The following is a 12972-nucleotide window of genomic DNA, read 5'->3' on the forward strand; positions in this document are numbered from 1 at the left end:
TCCAGCGGTAGTACCGCTGGGGTGCGCGGTAGTACCGCTTATAAGCGGTACTACCGCCCCAAGGTTCATGTTTGGTTGCTCCTTTTCCCTGCTTCTTCCGCCAGAGCGGTAGTACCGCTCGTGGAGCGGTAGTACCGCTCGTGTGCGGGCTGAGCACATAACGGTTGGATTTTTCCCCTTCTATAAAAGGGGGTCTTCTTCCCCATTGAACCTTATCCTTTGAGCTCGTGTTCTTCCCCCATTGTTGACCTTCTTCGAGCTTGCTAACTCTCAATCCCTCCATGGATTCTTGCTAGTTTTTGAGGGAAAAGAGAGAGGAGATCTAGATCCACATTTCCACCAATCACTTTCTCCTCTTTGTGAGGGGAACCCCTTGGATCTAGATCTTGGAGTTCTTGGTGTTCTCCTTCTTGTTCTTCCTCTCATTTTCTTCCCTAGCATTAGTTGCTTTGGTGGGATTTGAGAGAGAAGGACTTGGGCACTCCGTGTGCCCTTGCCATTGCATTTGGTGCATCGGTTTGAGTTCTCCACGGTGATACGTGGAAGTTACAAGTTGAGAAGCTTATTACTCTTGGGTGCTTGGTGCCCTTGAGCTTGTTCCTCTTGGGTGCTTGGGCGCCCTAGACGGTTGGTGGTGTTCGGAGCTCAATCATTGTGGTGTAAAGCTCCGGGCAAGCGTCGGGGTCTCCAATTAGGTTGTGGAGATCGCCCCGAGCAATTTGACGGGTACCGGTGACCGCCCCCAAGGGTTGCCAAAGTGTACGGGTTCGGTGACCGCCCCCAAGGGTTGCCATTTGTACGGGTTCGGTGACCGCCCTCAAGGGTCCCTTAGTGGAATCACGGCATCTTGCATTGTGCGAGGGCGTGAGGAGATTACGGTGGCCCTAGTGGCTTCTTGGGGAGCATTGTGCCTCCACACCGCTCCAAACGGAGATTAGCATCCGCAAGGGTGTGAACTTCGGGATACATCGTCGTCTCCGCGTGCCTCGGTTATCTCTTACCCGAACCCTTTACTTACGCACTTTACTTTGTGATAGCCATATTGTTTCTTGTCATATATCTTGCTATCACTTAGTTGTTTATCTTGCTTAGCATAAGTTGTTGGTGCACATAGGTGAGCCTAGTTGTTGTAGGTTTTGTGCTTGTCAAATTAACCGCTAGGTTTATTCCGCATTTGTTCAAGCCTAAACCGTAATTATTTTAAAGCGCCTATTCACCCCCCCTCTAGGCGACATCCACGATCTTTCACCGCCGATGAGGTGGATCAGGAGTCGGGGAAACTTATTCTTGATCTGCACCACACAGGCATCACCACTCTGGTGTTGCTGCCGAGAAACGAAAGTGTAATCCTAAGAGATCTAACTAAAGTATCACAACGCACATCTGGGGTCCACATCCCCTCCTGCTGCCGAAGCAGGAGGCGGCGGAGGAGGGGAGTCATGGCCTCGCTGGTGGAGAGTAGTGGAGTTCTGGCGGCTAGGGTTTCTGGAGAGGGAGGTGGCCTGGAAAAGGAACAGGATTTTATTTGTCCCACTAATTATGAGCAGGAGTTAGGGTTGTAAACTAATCGAGGTTTGAGCACGTAGTGTAAGCCCAGCCGATTGATTATGTGTTTACATTAGAATCAGAAGCTGATATGTATCGACATAAGCATACATAAATGCATTTTTAAGGATAAAGGAGAGAAAATGAAGGTTTTCGTATGAAACCATTGCAAATATTCCGTGTTTAAGCCAAACTCCTATGTGACATACGAGAGACGAATTAGCCCAGGGCGCCTCATACCTTGCTTGTACTAACAATCTTGAGTCGATTTTGAGCCACTTTTAAGCCAGCCAAACAATAGATTTTGTTTTCAATCTCTACCATTACTATGACTAAAGTTTTCATGATCTATTTTTCATACATTTGTTTGCATGTAAAAGCCTAAATTATCTCACTTGTAGGCTATTCAAGGTAGTGAATTATTGCATTCTAAACTAAAATGCTAAATATTTCATTCTACATATTGAAACTAATATACCTATTATTGCATAACCAATCCAGTTCAACGTCAAGAATTGCATATATCCAACCGCCAAAGATCTTGGAGTGGAAATCACAAAGTTTAACTAATATCTACTTTAGGTCTGCACAAGGAGATCCCTCCATTCATTTTGACTCATCGCATAATTTTGTTGTGTTCTGGTTTGTGCCTTATCCATCTGGAGCAATGCATGTGTTGCATGTGGACTCCAACTGAAGAACCAACAGTTCGGCCACAGCTCGGGACTAATGCATGTACTGCATGCAACTCATCCTCACCCTTTCTTGTTATGAAGGTTATGCACAAACTAAAAGGGAGGGGGAGTAATATACATATGTAGAAGAAGAAACCAGGTCTTCTTTTCCTTCTTCAATGTCAAGCCCCCAAAAGGAAGAGTGTGGGAGGCTGGAGAGGAAGACAAGCTGAAGAAGCTAGGCAACATAGATGAGGAGAACCTTGAGGAACAATGTCAGTTAGAGTATATGCCAGAATTAATCTCACATACGTATTTTACACGAATGAGCACGAGCATGAGTTTGCATCATGCAACGGAAAAATGCGGGCTTGTCGTTAGCACTTATGAGGTGCCCTACTCATACGGCAACTGAGTTGGCATCGTTGAGAATCTTGGGGTATTATAGGTGTTTTAGGGCATGCGTAGCTCTATCCACTAGCGTGTGTTGCAGTTACATCTTTCCATATGTTTCTGCCAACCGTGAAGCATGTTAATAAAGTGCACTAGTGTAAGGTGTGTTGTTTTGGCGTGCCAACCAAGGCACAAAATTGAGGAGAATTTATGATAGAATTGCCCTTTACTAATTTGGTGGTTAGCAGCACCACAATAGACAAATAACCCTGAGTAGGGAATCCCCAGACACCCGAAAATGTCGTCCAACAATTTCATTGCGTGAGAGATCTCCTACTCGCCTTCTATGCCCATGCACACAACATCTTTCAGGAAATTAGCACTATGTGGAAATGGAAGAGATATACATTTTGGTTTTTTCACTAACAAACCGAGAAGGTGAAACATACGTATGTGTTCATCATTTTTTTCCTAACCAGAGCTCGGGTGGCTGCTACTTCTTGAGCTTGCATTGATTTTTCCTTGAAGAGGAAAGGGTGATGCAGCAAAGTAGAGATAAGTATTTCCCTTAGTTAAGAACCAAGGTATCAATACAGTAGGAGGCACAAGCAAGCCCCCAATATATGCACCTGCACAAACTAACAAACACTTGCACACAACGCGAAAAAGGGGTTGTCAATCCCTTCACGGTCACTTGCAAGAGTGAGATCTAATAGAGATAGATTTAATAGACAAGTAAAAAGCAAAATAAAGTAAACACAAATAAATTGCAGCAAGGTATTTCTGGGTTTTAGTTTTATAGATCTGAAAATATATGATGGAAATAGACCCGAGGGCCATAGGTTTCACTAGAGGCTTCTCTCTTGAAGAAAACATACGGTGGGCAAACAAATTAATGTTGAGCAATTGATAGAAAAGCGCAAAGTTATGACAATATCTAAGGCAATGATCATGAATATAGGCATCACGTCCGTGACAAGTAGACCGACTCTTGCCTGCATCTACTACTATTACTCCACACATCGACCGACTCTTACCTGCATCTGATGACCCACAAGTATAGGGGATCAATCATAGTCCTTTTGATAAGTAAGAGTGTCGAACCCAACGAGGAGTAGAAGGAAATGACAAGTGGTTTTCAGCAAGGTATTTTCTGCAAGCACTGAGATTGTTGGTAACAGGTAGTTTGATAGCAAGATAATTTGTAACGAGCAAGTAACGGTAACAGTAAGTAAAGTGGAGCAAGGTAGCCCAATCCTTTTGTGGAAAAGGACAAGCCAAAATGGTCTCTTATAATAGGCAAAGAGTTCTTGAGGGTACACGGGAATTTCATCTAGTCACTTTCATCATGTTGGTTTGATTCGTGTTCGCTACTTTGATGATTTGATATGTGGGTGGACCGGTGCTTGGGTGCTATTCTTACTTGAACAAACCTCTCACTTTTGATTAACCCCCTCGCAAGCATCCTCAACTACGAGAAAAGTATTAAGATAAAATCTAACCATAGCATTAAACTTTTGGATCCAAATCGGTCCCTTACGAAGTAGCGCATAAACTAGGGTTTAAGCTTGTGTCACTCTAGCAACCCATCATTTAATAACGAATCCACAATGCATTCCCTTAGGCCCAAAGGTGGTGAAGTGCCATGTAGTCGGTGTTCACATGACACCACTAAGGGAATCACAACATACATATCATCAAAATATCGAACACATATCAAGTTCACATGATTACTTGCAACAAGATTTCTCCCGTGACCTCAAGAACAAAACTAAATAATCACAAATGATAATCATGCTCAATATCAGAGGGGTATTAAATAGCATAATGGATTTGAACATATAATATTCCACCAAATAAACCATATAGTAATCAACTACAAGATGTAATCAACACTACTAGTCATCCACAGGTACCAATCTTTGGTACCGGTACAAAGATTGAACACAAGAGATGAACTGGGGTTTGAGAGGAGATGGTGCTGTTGATGGAGATTGGCCTCCCAAAGATGAGAGGGTCGTTGGTGATGACGATGGCTTTGATTTCCCCCTTCGGGAGGGAAGTTCCCCCAGCAGAATCGCTCTGCCGGAGGGCAAAAGTGCTCCTGCCCAAGTTTTGCCTCGAGACGGCGGCGCTTCGTCCCGAAAGTCCTCCCCTTATTTTTTCTAGGTCAAAATGACCTATATACCATAAGATGGGCACCAGAGGTGGGCTGGGCTCAGCGCAACGCACCAGGGCGTGCCTGGGGGGCCTGGCGCGCCCTGGTGTCTTGTGCTCACCAGGTGGCCCCCCTCTGGTAGTTGTTTGCTCTAGTAATTTTTTAAATATTCCCAAACAATTCTCCCAGCTCATTTGGAGATGTGCAGAATAGGTAACTCTGACATAGCTTTTTCAGGTCCAGAATTCCAACTGACGGCATTCTCCCTCTTTGTGTAAACCTTGCATATTATGAGAGAAAATGCATTAGAATCACTCCATAAAGCATTATTATGCATAAAACATTATAAATAACAGTAGGAAAACATGATGCAAAATGGACGTATCAACCCCCCAAGCTTAGACCTAGCTTGTCCTTAAGCGAAAAACCAATATCGAAAAACATGCCCACATGCTTAGGGAGAGAATTGTCGATAAAAACAAAATACGGACATAGAAGCATCATGCCTATTATTATAACAGCAACAAACTTTATCATAGAACTTTATCACATACCCTTATCATATAACTTCTCATGAACAAGTAACAATTCAACACAACATCGAAGTAAAAGCATAAACTCTATTGAAAACCAACAAACTATGTTCTCAGTCAACTTTGCAACTACAATTCATCATCTTTCCAGGAAAGGGTCTCGTATCGGAGCCTTTTGGCAAGTCCACATACTCAACCATCATATAGTCTTCTACGATTGCTAACACTCACCTCATACACATGAGCAAAACGTTTCAACCAGACACATAGAAAGATAGGGGCTTATAGTTTTGCCTCCCAACATATTCACCTCAAGGGTGATGTCAACAATAATAATTCATGCTCACTCATATCCAACTGGACATATGTGCCTAGATCTTTCCTCACCACACGATGCTCGCAAAAAGAGAAAAATAAAAAGGAATAGGGAAGAATACTTTGACTCTTGCATAAAAGTTAATACATAAAAGTAAAAGATAGGCCCTTCGCAGAGGGAAGCAGAGGTTGTCATGCGCTTTTTGGTTTGTATGCTCAATCTCTTAGTACAAAAGAACGTCACGTTATATTGCCCCTTATGATAGCAACCTTTATTATGCAGTCCATCGCTTTTATTATTTTGCCATCACAACTTCGTACGTCGCTCAATTTTCTCTTACACTAAATGATCCAACACATTTAGAAGCAATTTTTATTGCCTTATTGCACCGATGACAACTTACTTGAAGGATCTTACTCAATCATAGGTAGGTATGGTGGACTCTCAAAACAAGATTTTGGGTTTAAGGGTTTTTTGAATGCACAAGTAGTATCTCTACTTAGTGTGGAATTTTTGGCTAGCAAAGATATTGGGCAAGCACCACATGTTAAAGGATCTATGACAATATAACTTCTATGTGAATATGAGCAAACATAAATCATTACATTGTTTTGTTTGTCCAACGTCAACAATTTTGGCACATAATATTTTGATGGGGGCTCACAATCATAAAAGATGTCCAAGATAGTGTTGGGGAACGTAGCGGAAATTTAATTTTTTCTACGTATCACCAAGATCAATCTATGGAGTCATCTAGCAACGAGAGAGAGGGGAGTGCATCTACATACCCTTGTAGATCGCGCGTGGAAGCGTTCAAGAGAACATGGTTGATGGAGTCGTACTCGTCGTGATCCAAATCACCGATGATCCTAGCGCCGAACGGACGGCACCTCTGCGTTCAACACACGTACGGAGCGGGGACGTCTCCTCCTTCTTGATCCAGCAAGGGGGGGGGGGGGAGGAGAAGCTGATGGAGATCCAGCAGCACGACGGCGTGGTGGTGGAAGTAGCGGGATCCCGGCAGGGCTTCGCCAAGCGCAAGCGGGGAGGAAGAGGTGTCACGGGAGGGAGGGAGGCGCCAGGGCTTGGGGTGCTGCTCCCATGCGCCTCCCCACTATATATAGGGGTGGAGGGGCTGGTTTCTTGCTCTCCAAGTCCATTGGGGCGTTGGCAAAGGTGGGGGAAAGAAATCCCATCATTTCCCTTCCCCACCGATTGTTATCCCCTTTTTTAGGGATCTTGATCTTATCCCTTCGGGATATGATCTTATTCCTTCTAAGGTGGGATCTTGGTGCACCTTGACCAGGGGTGTGGGGCCTTGCCCCCACTACCCACGTTCATGTGGGTCCCCCCATGCAGGTGGGCCCCACTTCAGAACCTTCTAGAACCTTCCCGGTACAATACCGAAAAATCCCGAACATTTTCCGGTGGCCAAAATAGGACTTCCCATATATAAATCTTTACCTCTGGACCATTCCGGAACTCCTCGCGACGTCCGGGATCTCATCCGGGACTCCGAACAACTTTCGGTTAACCGCATACTAATATCTCTACAACTCTAGCGTCACCGAACCTTAAGTGTGTAGACCCTACGGGTTCGGGAGACATGCAGACATGACCGAGACGACTCTCCGGTCAATAACCAACAGCGGGATCTGGATACCCATGTTGGCTCCCACATGTTCCACGATGATCTCATCGGATGAACCACGATGTCGAGGATTCAATCAATCCCGTATACAATTCCCTTTGTCAATCGGTACGTTACTTGCCCGAGATTCGATCGTCGGTATCCCAATACCTTGTTCAATCTCGTTACCGGCAAGTCACTTTACTCGTACCGTAACGCATGATCCCGTGGCTAACTCCTTAGTCACATTGAGCTCATTATGATGATGCATTACCGAGTGGGCCCAGAGATACCTCTCCGTCATACGGAGTGACAAATCCCAGTCTCGATTCGTGCCAACCCAACAGACACTTTCGGAGATACCTGTAGTGCACCTTTATAGCCACCCAGTTACGTTGTGACGTTTGGTACACCCAAAGCATTCCTACGGTATCTGGGAGTTGCACAATCTCATGGTCTAAGGAAATGATACTTGACATTAGAAAAGCTCTAGCAAACGAACTACACGATCTTGTGCTATGCTTAGGATTGGGTCTTGTCCATCACATCATTCTCCTAATGATGTGATCCCATTATCAATGACATCCAATGTCCATGGTTAGGAAACCATAACCATCTATTGATCAACGAGCTAGTCAACTAGAGGCTTACTAGGGACATGTTGTGGTCTATGTATTCACACATGTATTACGGTTTCCAGTTAATACAATTACAGCATGAACAACAGACAATTATCGTGAACAAGGAAATACAATAATAACCATTTTATTATTGCCTCTAGGGCATATTTCCAACAGATAGTGTATTTGCATGTGAATCTTCTCTTCCCTTATTATTTCTTTCATGAATTGCATCATTGACGAATGCTATGTTTGTCAAATTTCAACAAATTTTACTACTTGTACTTTTCTTTATGTGATGTCATTACTTACCATAAGATTAGCATATGATCTTTTTCATTATTTCCTTTTATTTTGATTGAAACATAAAAGTAAAGAAAGCATACTCGAACTAAACTTTATTATATATCTCGCACACAATTACATAGATAGACCACTAAGCAAACACTCTAAAATAGATTGAACTAAACTTTTATTCAACTAATTCAAAAGATAACTAAAGATCGAACTAAGATAGATAAAGGCAAAGAGAGTGGTGGTGATACGATACCGGGGCACCTCCCCCAAGCTTGGCACAAGCCAAGGGGAGTGCCCATACCGTGTACTCAAGTCTCCTTTGGTGGTGAAGAAGGAGGTGCACTACAAAAAAATACACTTCTGTGATGATACGTGTTTGTCACAGTAGGTCATGTTTTTTGTCATGCATGTACATCCATGACGATTTTATGACAGAATCAAGATAGTCATACCTGTGCTGTCGTAGAAGTGTTCCATGACATTACCAAAATTATCATCACAGAAGTGTCCACTTCCATGACGATAAATTGCGCGTCATAGAAGTGCTTTCGTCAAGGGTGACCGACACGTGGCATCCACCGTAACGGGTCGCCGTTAAGCTATCGGGTTCCGGTTTGGATCCGATAACCCATTAACAGCTCGGAGCAATGGGGATTTTCCACGTGTAAAATCATCATTGGCTAGAGGAAACACGTGTTTGCTCCTCGGTGGGCCAGATGTCGTCCGTCCAATGGAGGAGACATGCCTATGATACGTCGACATGTGGCAGGGCCCAACAGAGGCCCATATAGGTTAAAAAGGCCAGCCCAGTCAAAGGCCCGTAGTACTTACTCGGGTACTAGTGGGCCAGCCCAATAACGACCTGTTTAAACATGGCCCATTTACGGCCCAAAGCCAGATCTGGCCCATTAATTGTTCGCTGAATATTTGGGCTCAGTTACGGCCCAGTGACTTTCGGCCCGTCAGAGGCCCAATGTATACATGGGCCCATTTCAGCCCGGCGTGTCTTTCGGCCTGGGAATGGCCCGTGCTCCCCATGGGCCATATATGGTCCGACGCGACATCCGACCCACTAACGGCCCGTGATAAAGGTGGCAATAGTTCAGCCCAACGTGACTTTGGGCCTGTTAAAGGCCTATCGTATAATTTGGCCCGTTGATGCCTGTACTAAGCTTTCGGCCTCTTGAAGGCCCATGATATCAGTGGGCCAACTAAGGCCCGAGATATGTTTCGGCCTGGTAATGACCCGTCATATATCTGGGCCAAAAAGGCCTGGTCTGCATCTCAGCCTGCTGAAGGCCCGTCGACGACTAGTGAAAATTGAGGCCCAACATGCATTTCGGCCTGCTAAAGGCCCATGGTTTCTCCTGGGCTGTAACAGGCCAGCAGAATATTGAGCCTGTTAATGGCTCAAAGCTACATGGGCCCAACTAAGCGCTGGGTCCACTAAAGACCCAACTAAAATTTGGGCCGCATATAGGCCAGAGTAAGTTGTGGGCCTGGCGCAAGGTGTGAAGGCCCCAATGGCCATTCGGGCCTAAGAAAGTCGTAGGCCGGCCCAATTGTGGCCTGCTAAAAACCAGGCCCATTAGAGGCGAATGTTTCGGCCCGGTCGACTACATCATATTTTTTCCAGATAGCGAATGACGATAGTAACTAGTAGGAATTAAGAACAAACCTACTCTATACAATAAAGAAATTACGGCAGAGTAACTTAGAATAAACCTACACTATACAATAAAGGATTTATGGTATATTACATCCACTGGGCATCGAAGTTCGCCACCAGTGATCATAAAGCACAACGAAGAAGAAGATTACAAAAACTGGGCACCATTGCAGCGTAACAAAATAATACTGAACCGAGACCACTTCCAAGAAAGTTCAAGAAAGGTTAGCCATGCGCGGGAACTGCTGCACAAGCTGCTAAGCAAGGCTGTGAGACCGGCCTAGCATGTCGGTCATAGCTTCCAGGTGTAGTTGTTTAGCAATGAGGTTCTCATTGGTGTTCTCCGCAATCTTTCTTAGCACTACTGCATGATGCTGCTAACGCGACACTACGATCAGAGACCCTTCGATGAAACTGTGTGCGATGCCATAATCGCAAACGGTGGTGTAAAAAACCCGTAAAAAAGGTGCAAAACATTTGCGATGGAGGATGCATCAAACACGGTTCAGATTTTAGTTGCGTGTGTGATTCAGGGCATACGGTTTAGTTCAATTAACCGTTTTCGATGAGGAGGAACAAAAGAAACAGGCAGCCAAATGAACGTGTGTGCGATGTACAGCATACGGTTCACTCGGATGAACTGTTTGTGATTAGGCAACACAAAAGAAACGGCCAGCCAGATGAAGGTGTGTGCGATATACGGCATGCGGTTCACTCGGATGAACTGTTTGCGTTGAGACAAGAGAAAAGAAACAGTTCAACTTAACAAGACATGTGTGTTGTGCGATGGGATTGCATACAGAATAACAACACACACACACACACACACACACACACACACATATATATATATATATATAGACACACACACACACACACACACACACACACACTCTTATAAGGACATGCTTGCATAACCAAATTAAACATCCACTTACATAGGTGGCTACTACAACCATGGCATTTGCACACACCAAAGTAAACTATTACATGCATAGTTACATAGGTGGCTACTACACACATGACATTTCCACACACCAATAAAGTAAACTATATATTACATGCATGATTAACTAGCATAAACGATCATCTGATCATCATCTACTTCTTGTGATGCTTGCTCTGCTTGTGGCTCGATTTGGGCTCGTCGATTTGGGTAAGGAGGCACTTCCTTATGTCAACGATCCGCCTGTGCATCTCGTAGCGTGTGTACACGCTCTTGGCCGTGAACCTGAGGTGAGGTTCATCCAGTTGCCGCATCCAGGCCCTGTGCCAGGATAGGGGGCTTGTTCTCTGGGCATCCTGCTTCATCTTTTTGTAGTAGGGGTCGATGATGGCCGAGGCGAGTTCAACTAGGGAGTCCTTCTTCGTGCTGCCCCAGACCCTGTAGTGGTCACGGATTTCGACAAGGTTCTTGTAGGCCAAGCCCGTAACACTGAGTGCTTTTACATCGTCGGCGGTTTCCACCGTGGCGAACTTGTAGTCGGTGCTGTTGACAAACCTGTTGAAACGGTCGCAAGGCTCTGTGGCCATGCAGTAGTGGTAGATGAGGACATGATGGCGCACACACAACTGGGCGATGGTAACCTTTTGATCTATGCCGGGACGACCAGCAGTGTACTGGAGGTCGATGCCGACCACCTTGTACTTGTCTCAGCAAGCAACTGCTCAGCGCTGTTGATGTAGTCGTCCACCACGGTCAGGTCGATGGTGTACACCACTGAGAGATCCGTCTCCCTCGCGTGGGTCTCCACTCTATGCCCACCGAACTCCATTGGAGCGCTGCTGGACATCCCCTCTCTATGTGTCATTGTGTTGTGGGTGTGCTTGTTGTGTTGTGGGGCGCGACCGAAAGGTTGAAGAGACTAAGGTTATAATGGCCGCGGGAATTAAAGGGGAAGCCGGACGGCCAGGAATATCGGCAGGCCCTGATGGTAGTTCTAATTTGCAGCGCGTAACTCCATCGTGCCGCACATAACTGCATCGCGTGGCAACGCGCGCGGCGCAACCGCATGCATACGGGGCCCCCGACGTGATCGTGCGCACGCCCAACCGTTGGCAGAGCGCGTGTGGAGGGACGCGAGCAGAGCGCTCCGCGGTCGCCTCAACGGCGAGCAACCATATATATATGCATATAGCAGTTGAACACGCAAGGAAAAGTTGTCCACAAGTCGAGCGCGCCGACGGACGCGAGCAGAGCGCGCCGCGGCGCCTAACGGCGGGATAGACCTTCATTCAAGCTAATCAAAATAATATTGGAACAGACATATCTGTATTGAGCAAAGGGATCGCACATGTCTGTATTTACTGGAACGAGAATGCAATAGCAAAATAATAATTAAGGCCACGATGATGCGATCGCAGTGGTGGTTACAGGAGGCAAGAAGAAAGATGCATCCATCAACGTATGACCTCCTCCTCCTCCTCAACTCAGTGCGTCGGCCCGGGCACCGACCGGCGGCTAAGGAGCGGCGGCTTTTGTGGCGAGGTCAAGGTGCTTCTCAGCAAAGGCATCAAAGGCTTCCAGCCGGCTGAAGAAGGCCAACGTCATAGCGTCCTCACTGGCCTTGTAGATACCTATGTACAGGATTCGCTCATACACATGGATGTGTAGGTCAACGGTTTCATGCAGGGTGAGGCGCCTCGCGGCGAGTGCGACCTCCAGGTGGACATTCTTCGTGGCGTCGCCGGGCAGTCGCAGGACCACCAGCGCTTGAAAGAGGTTCCGACCATGGAGGCCGATTAGGGTGGCAGGCAATGAGGAGCCCGGGTGCGCGGGCTGGAGGAGTACGGCGATGTCGTCCGCGAGCTTCTTGACGACGGTGAACCTGTTGGTGGTGCGAACGATCATCTGGTCCAACTGAGAGTCGTAGCTGGTGATGTCTACTACGCAACCTTCTTCTTGTAGACGTTGCTGGGCCTCCAAGTGCAGAGGTTTGTAGGACAGTTGCAAATTTCCCTCAAGTGGATGACCTAAGGTTTATCAATCCATGGGAGGCGTAGGATGAAGATGGTCTCTCTCAAACAACCCTGCAACCAAATAACAAAGAGTCTCTTGTGTCCCCAACACACCCAATACAATGGTAAATTGTATAGGTGCACTAGTTCGGCGAAGAGATGGTGATACAAGTGCAATA

Source organism: Aegilops tauschii, chromosome 7, assembly GCF_002575655.3.
Source record: "Aegilops tauschii subsp. strangulata cultivar AL8/78 chromosome 7, Aet v6.0, whole genome shotgun sequence".
Classification (NCBI taxonomy): domain Eukaryota; kingdom Viridiplantae; phylum Streptophyta; class Magnoliopsida; order Poales; family Poaceae; genus Aegilops; species Aegilops tauschii.